General features: G+C 41.8%; 1 pseudogene; it reads left to right on the top strand.

Annotated features, from left to right (window-relative positions):
• The first annotated feature begins 2,992 nt into the window (after positions 1–2,992).
• On the top strand, positions 2,993–6,449 carry LOC133876135 (uncharacterized; annotated as a pseudogene).
• Positions 6,450–8,421: the final 1,972 nt, after the last annotated feature.

Genomic DNA, 8,421 nt, shown 5'->3' with positions numbered 1-8,421 from the left:
GATATATCATATTTGTTATTCAAGTTCCATTCATTTAAATGTTTTATCTTTTGCAATGAATGTGGTTGTTGGTAGATATAGGACATTTAATGTGTTTCAACCGATGGATACACTGTTTTATCGGTTTGAATGATGATATCCATTGTGATTTGTTCATTGAATGGATACATTGGATGATTTGATTTCAAATGGGTACTCTTTGTGATTTATCTTTGAGTTGGATTCATTCAATGGTTCTAGAATATGTGGTTGAGAAACTTGAATGACATCCTAAGCTTAATGTTCTTTGGGTGTTCAAGTAGAAACCAAGAAGTGTGAATTGTTGGATTTGGATTGGTGGATTCCTTAGCCTTAATTCCTTTTAATTTGCACATTTCATTTCATCTCTTTTATTTAGTCTTTTACTCTTGAATCAATCCTCAAACCTTTGGAACTAGGTTAAAATGAAGTTGATTAAACAAGACACCAACATTTGACCATTTCCCTGTGGATTCGACCTCGTACTTGCACACACTATATTGCAAACGATTCGTGTGCTTGCGAGTACTCATTATAACACATCAAGTTTTTGGCGCCGTTGCCGGGGAAATCGATTCAAAAATTGGATTTTGTTTGATTGATTTTGTTTTTCTACTAGTTAGGTAGATTTTTGTTTCATTTTTTCTGTTGTTTAGCTTCTGTTCTGCACTCTAAGTTCTTTCTTTGTTTTTCCCGGATCTGTTCTGTAGCTTCTGCAACTTTCTGGGTGCCCTGAAGAATCGATCGATCGAAAATAAATTCGATCGATCGAGTTTCGATCGGTCAAATTAGCATCTGCATTATACAAAGTCGATCGATCGAAAATATATTCGATCGATCGAAATAGACTTCGATCGAACGAATTTTCTGCACAGCAGCAGCTTGGAACTAGGTAAGTATCTTTGTTCCAGTACTTCTTTTAGTTCATTTTGTTCATTTCGTTCATAATTTGTTTCTGTTTAATAGTATTTTGCTATTTATTTAATTTTCTTTTAGTTCATTATAATTTAGTTCAAATTCTATGTAGTTTGTGTTTCATATTACCCTCAATTTGTTTTATTTTGTTCTAACAAAATAAAATAAAAAAAAAAAAAAAAAAAAAAAGAGTTTCTGTTCTGTTTTTGTTCTTGTTTCTGTTCCTACATCATTTCAAAAATTGATCTATCTACTACAATTTCGATCGAAATATTCGATCGATTGACCTCAACTCAGAAGGCAGCTCCTGGATAAGATCAGTAGCAGAAATTTTTACCAAAAATTCTTTTTGGTCCCAATTTGTAAGTATTCTTATTTTTACTTTTGCTCCTATCTTTGTGTAAATTGTATGCATTTTTGTTAGTCTTTACATTTTATCTTAGTTGTGTTATTTTTCTTTGATTTCAAAAAAAAAAAAAAAAAAAAAAAAAAAAAAAAAAAAAAAAACATTTCTTGCTAGTGAGGGTCTACTTAGCTATCTAAAGGCAATGACAAGGTAAATTCTAGCAAGGAAAGGTCTTGGGATTTAAGTGTGTCCAGTGTGACCCCCCTCACCTACCTGGGAACTAGCCTAGATTGTACTTTGGAGAACTTTGTTTGTCTTTTGGTTAAACATTTGTGTATGCTTGGTAGAAGATCTTTGAACCTAGACTTGACATCTTTAGATCCCGAAATTGAAAGAACTCTTAGGAGAAGGTTTAAAAATTCTGTTGAGATGGGAGATAACATGCATGCGAATGAGAATGAGAGGAATCGGGGAGAAAACGTTGATCATACTAGGACACTTAGGGATTTGTTTGCACCCGTTGCAACAAATTCTCCTTCATGTATAGTGTTACCCCCAACCAATGCCACTCACTTTGACCTCGAGCCTCATGTCATTCAACTCCTACCCGCATTCCATGGCTTGGACCTTGAAAATCCTTATAGCCATGTGAAGAAATTCAAAGACATCTGTGCTACCTTCAAATTTCAAAATTTTTCTGAAGAGTATGTGCATCTTAGGCTATTTCCTTTCTCACTCCATGATAGGGTCAAGGCATGGTTGGATTCAAACATGCCTGGTTCCATCACTTCTTGTGAGAACTTGCTAGACAAGTTCTACAACAAATTCTTCTCCATGTCCAAAGTCAATGAGTGTAGGAAGGAGATAAGCTCATTTACTCAAGAAGAAGATGAGAAATTTTCTGAGAGTTGGGAGAGATTTCAAGATATGTTGATTAAGTGCCCTCCACATGGATACGAGAAGTGGAGACTCGTGCAATTTTTCTATCAAGGATTAACTCAATCCAACCATAGCATGATCGAGTCGATGAACGGAGGCGCATTTCTGAGTTTGACGGGAGAGGAAGCATATAGGACCTTAGATCAGTTATCCAACAATTCCCAACAGTGGAATTTTTTAAGCTGTCGTGATAAAGCTGCTCGCATTCAGAAGAAGGGAGGCATCTATGAGGTTAAGGAGGATATAGAATTAAAAATGAAAATAGATGCCCTCACCAAAAAGGTCGAAGCCCTAGTGGTTAGCAAATCCATGAAAGTTGCCAATCCATTCCATGTTGACTGCTGTTCCATCTGTGCTAGTCCCATGCACTTAGCACAGACTTGCCCATCATTGCCGGCTTTTGTCGAGTCACCAATGGAGCAAGTGAACGCTTTCAACGACTATAGGAAGCAAGCCAATGGGCCTTTCTCCAAATCATACAATCCAGGGTGGCGGAACCACCTTAACATTTATTGGAAGCAGAACCAGCCTATGACTCAAGAGGGAGTTCCTCACCAATCCTATACTCAATACCCCCCTAGATTTCATCAGCCGGTTCACCATCAAAGCCGTCCATCCCAGCCAACACCATCATACCAGGCCCCTACTCAAGCCCATGCCTCTTCTTCACAGTCTTCTTTGGAAGACACTCTTAAGGCTTTCATCCAGCTTACAGGCCAATCCATCAATGACGTGAAGAATGCTACCATGGTGAACACTCAAACTATTGCCAAGATGGAGACCCAGATCGGGCAAATTGGTAGTCATCTAGGGGAGAGAGAGAAAGGAAAGCTCCCTAGTCAGCCTGTGCCAAATCCAAAGTTGCAGTTCCATGAGGGAAGTTCGTCAAATGCAGTGCATGGGCTGGAGCATGTGCAAGCCGTTGTCACACTGAGGTCAGGGAAACAAGTAGACAACCAAGTGGTTCACCCAGAGGAGAACCCTGCTGCACAAGAAGAACAAGGAAGCAGGAGCGTAGAGAAGAGAGATACCGAGCCATCTACATTAGCTCCGACCATAGAGACTCCTCCTAGATCGTTATACCTAAGGCGCCATTCTCTGATAGACTTCTCGTGCCAAAGAAGGGAGGAAAGTTCGAGGACATTCTGGAGGTGTTCAAACAAGTGCAGATCAACATCCCGTTCTTGGATGCCATCCAGCAAGTGCCGTCTTACGCTACATTCTTGAAGGATTTGGTAACTGTAAAACGGAAAACCAATGTCCCGAAAAGAGTTTGCTTGACCGAGCAAGTCAGCTCAATCCTTCAATGTAGGCTGCCTATCAAGTATAAAGACCCTGGATATCCTACTATTTCCTGCACAATAGGCATCAGCCACATTGAGAAGGCACTGCTAGACCTTGGAGCCAATGTCAATCTTCTGCCCTATTCAGTTTACTTGCAATTGGGGTTAGGAGAATTGAAGCCCACCTCCATGACACTGCAGTTGGCTGACCGGTCAGTTAAGATACTACGAGGAATAGTGGAGGATGTTTTGAATAAGGTGGACAAGTTTTATTTCCCCGTGGATTTTATAGTGCTTGACATCGAGCCGGTACAAAACGTTGGAGTTCAGATACCGGTAATCCTAGGGCGACCATTCTTAGCTACGGTTAACGCCTTGATCAACTGTAGGACGGGGGTAATGAAGATCTCTTTCGGCAATATAACAGTGGAGCTGAACATCTTTGACATCAGCAAGAGGCCGAGAGAATGTGATGAGATCGGAAGTGCCTGCTTGATTGAGGATATCATAGAGGAAGAATCAAGCACCAAAGACCCCCTGGAGGCATGCTTTGCTCAATTCGGAGAGGATCTGGACTTGAATGAGTTACTTGAGCAAGCAAATGCCCTTTTAGAGTTTGCTCCTCTGGTGAGCAAGGAAGAAGTGGAGGGAACAGTACCTGAGCCTCCTAAGAAGGAACTTAAGCCCCTGCCGAACAATCTTAAGTATAAGTTCCTAGGTCCAGCCGAAACTCTGCCTATAATCATAGCTTCGGATCTACATGCTTCTTAGGAAGAGAAATTGTTAGACGTGTTGAGAGAGCATAAGGAAGCTATAGGCTGGACCATAGAAGATATTAAGGGAATCAGCCCTTCGGTGGTTATGCACAAGATACATCTGGAGGAAGACACCAAACCATCGAGGGAGCCACAGAGAAGGCTCAACCCGACCATGCAGGAAGTCGTCAGAGGAGAAGTAATCAAGTTGTTGGATGCTGGAGTCATCTACCCAATCTCTGACAGCAAATGGGTGAGCCACATTCATGTCGTGCCCAAGCGAGCTGGAGTAACGGTTGTGCAGAACAAGGCGAGTTGGTCCCAACTTGAGTACAGTCTGGATGGAGAGTCTGCATCGACTACCGCAAGCTGAACACCGCCACCAGGAAAGATCACTTTCCTCTTCCGTTCATTGATCAAATGGTGAAGCGTTTGGCTGGGCACGAGTATTACTGTTTTTTGGATGGTTATTCTGGATATAACCAGGTCCCTGTGGACCCTGAAGACCAAAAGAAGACGACCTTCACTTGTCCGTTCGGGACGTTCACCTACCGAAGCATGCCCTTTGGCTTATGCAAAGCACCCGCTACTTTTCAACGGTGCATGATCAGCATCTTTTCCGATATAGTGGAGCATTTCCTTGAGGTATTTATGGACGACTTCTCGGTTTTTGGGTCATCTTTTGAGGAGTGTTTGCACCACCTCACGTTAGTCTTGAAGAGGTGTAAAGAGAAGAACCTGGTACTCAATTGGGAGAAGTGCCATTTTATGGTACAGCAAGGAATTGTGCCCGGGCACGTCATCTCTCGTCGGGGGATTGAAGTAGACAAGGCGAAGGTAGATCTGATATCCAACCTTCCGCCCCCACGGACGATGAAAGAGGTTCAATCTTTTCTGGGCCATGTAGGATTTTATCGGCGATTCATCCAGGACTTCAGCAAGATCGTCCGGCCCTTGTGCAAACTGTTGGTGAAGGAGGCCCCTATCATTTTTTACGAGGACTGCAAGAAGGCATTTGGGGCCTTGAAGGCAATTCTGACGTCCACACCCATCATTCGGCCCCCGAGCTGGGGTACACCTTTCGAGATCATGTGTGACGCGTCAGATTACGCCGTTGGAGCTATGTTGGGGCAGCGCATTGACAAACTTCCCCACGTCATTTATTATGTAAGTCGAACTCTGAACGGCGCACAGCTGAATTATTCGACCACTGAGAAGGAGCTGCTGGCAGTCGTATTTGCTCTGGATAAGTTTCGATCCTACCTACTAGGATCAAAAGTCATCATCTACTCAGATCACGCGGCACTGAAGTATCTTTTCACCAAAAATGATGCTAAATCTCGCCTCATCCGGTGGATTTTGCTCTTACAAGAGTTCGACATTGAGATTCGGGACAAGAAGGGTTCCGAAAACGTGATGGCTGATCATCTCTCGAGGATTACTGTGGACTTCACGGAAGAAGCCGTCCCCATTTGTGAGACCTTTCCCGATGAGCAGTTGATGCATATTGCTCATGCTCACTCACCATGGTTTGCTGACATAGTGAACTATCTTGTCACCAGTCAAATGCCTTTGCATTGGGGGCGGCAAGATAAGTCCAAATTCATGTCTGTGGTGAAGAATTTTTTCTAGGACGATCCTTACTTGTTCAAGTATTGTCCCGATCAGATCATTAGGAGATGCATTCCCGAGCCTGACCAATCCAGTGTCATCTCCTTCTGTCATGATCATGTCTGTGGAGGCCACTTCAGTGCAAAGAAGACCGCTGCAAAGATTTTGCAGTGCGGTTTTTACAGGCCTACCATCTTTCAAGACGCTCACACTTATTGTGTTTCATGCGAGCGCTGCCAGAAGCTAGGGAGTATTTCACGCCGAAATATGATGCCCCTAAACCCAATTCTTATTATTGAGACCTTTGATGTGTGGGGCATCGATTTCATGGGACCTTTCCCACTCTCCTTCGGCTATCTGTACATTCTGGTGGCAGTGGACTACGTGTCCAAATGGGTGGAGGCGGTTGCCTGCAAGACCAATGACCATAAAGTTGTGGTTCAGTTTTTAAAAGACACTATATTTGCTCGTTTTGGTACTCCTCGAGCAATTATTAGTGATGGTGGAAAGCATTTCTGCAACCGGGTCTTCGAGCAGCTGATTAAGAAATATTGCATCACGAACAAGGTTGCCACTCCCTATCACCCTCAGACGAGTGGACAAGTGGAGGTTTCAAACAGAGAAATCAAGAGGATTTTAGAGAAGACGATGAACCCGTCAAGGAAAGATTGGTCTCTCCGGTTGAACGATGCATTATGGGCGTACCGGACAGCTTTTAAGACACCGATTGGCATGTCACCTTACCGTATCGTGTACGGGAAAGCATGCCACCTGCCTGTGGAGTTGGAGCACAGAGCCTACTGGGCCATTAAGCAACTGAATTTCGATCTCACCAAGGCTGGCTCACAGAGGAAGCTCCAACTCAATGAATTGGAAGAGCTGAGGAACGATGCTTATGATTGTGCTAGGATGTACAAAGCACGGATGAAGAAGGTTCATGACCAGAACATATTGAGGCGATTCTTTGAGCCCGGTCAGAAAGTCCTTTACAATTCACGTCTGCATCTGTTTCCAGGGAAGCTCCGATCTCGATGGACAGGCCGTTTCATAGTTCGATCAGTGTTTTCTTATGGGGCTATTGAGATTGAGGATCCAAAAAATAGCAGCACGTTCAAGGTGAACGGGCAACAACTGAAGCCATTTTTGCAGTTACAGAGCTCGGAGGTTGAGACGACCCTTTGAGGATCCGAGTTACTCGGAGTGATTGTCGTCAGAATGGAAAGTCTGGCTGAAGATTGAAAACTTAGCGCTTGTGGGAGGCAACCCTCATCATTTTTCCTTATCATTTGATTTTATTTCTTATGTTTTAGTTGTGATTTTCAGGACAGTGTCTGCTGTTCAAGTTTGGGGGAGCGCTTCTCTTGCAGTGTGCCCAACTTGCATCACCATTTCGGTATTGTATCTCTAGCCACATTAGGGACAATGTGTTATTCTAGTTTGGGGGTGGGGTAAACATTTCTATCTGTTTTCATTTTATGTTTGCTTTGTTAATACTTGTTAATATATACCTTATTGTTAGTTGAGCATGGTTACATCTTACTATAGTTTGCATCTCATTGGTTTGTTTAACATTTTGAATTTTGCATATCATTAAAATCTGAGATCTTTTGACTCATCTTTGGATTAGAGAGACTTGACATATTTAAATTGTTTATCACAAGCACATTAGCATTATTTCTATGGGGTATGAGATTTGAATTAAAAATAATGTATCTTGAGATTTGTAGGATGACTTGTTGATGAAACATTGGCTTATTGTTATATATATATATAAACAATTCTGTTTAGAATAATATCACCAATTTGACTTCTCATTGAGTAACCAGGCCCCTTGCCTCATTAAGCATTGGGTGTTCGCGTAAAAAGATAAGAATTTCAGCTTGGATGATTGTTTGGCTAGTTAAACTTCGTAGCCTTTTTTACTTGAGTAATTAAGCCCTTAGGAATGTTTTTACATCTAGTGCCCTAAAACCATCTAGTTTGGGAGTCACTGGCCCAACACTCATTACATGGGTCAATTAGAAAGCTTAATGGAGTCAAGCATTGCACAGCCAACACAAAAATAATAAATAAATAATAATAAACGTAAGATAAGCCTTGGTTATTTGATGGAAATCCTACGAATTTTTGGATATATGTGCTTTGAGGAAAATCGAAACCCCATGACTCTATGTTATTCACACCTTACACTTTTGAACATGTGTTGTCTCAATTTTTCGTCTATGAGTTGATCAATTTTTGATAACATGATAATATGATATTCATTTTGTTAAATATACTCATGATGTGTGAACCATGTGTTTGAATGATAATTTTTGCTCAATTGATAATTCAGTACTTCAATGTTTGTGGGTATCATTTCTGGCAAACCCTCACGAGACTTCACTCGTCCACTAGGGAGTCCTAGGGGTTTAAAAGGCTTGTTGCATATGCTAAATGCAATCGTTTCTCCCACGAAAGAGGACTTATGTTTCATGCTTTGATTTTGTTTTTTGCTAAGGGACTAGCAAATGTAAGTTTGGGGGTATTTGATGAGTGCCAAATATTGTGTATT

The sequence above is a fragment of the Alnus glutinosa genome, chromosome 8 (genome assembly GCF_958979055.1).
Source record: "Alnus glutinosa chromosome 8, dhAlnGlut1.1, whole genome shotgun sequence".
NCBI classification, from domain to species: Eukaryota; Viridiplantae; Streptophyta; class Magnoliopsida; order Fagales; family Betulaceae; genus Alnus; species Alnus glutinosa.
This window is presented reverse-complemented; position numbering and strand designations above follow the sequence as displayed.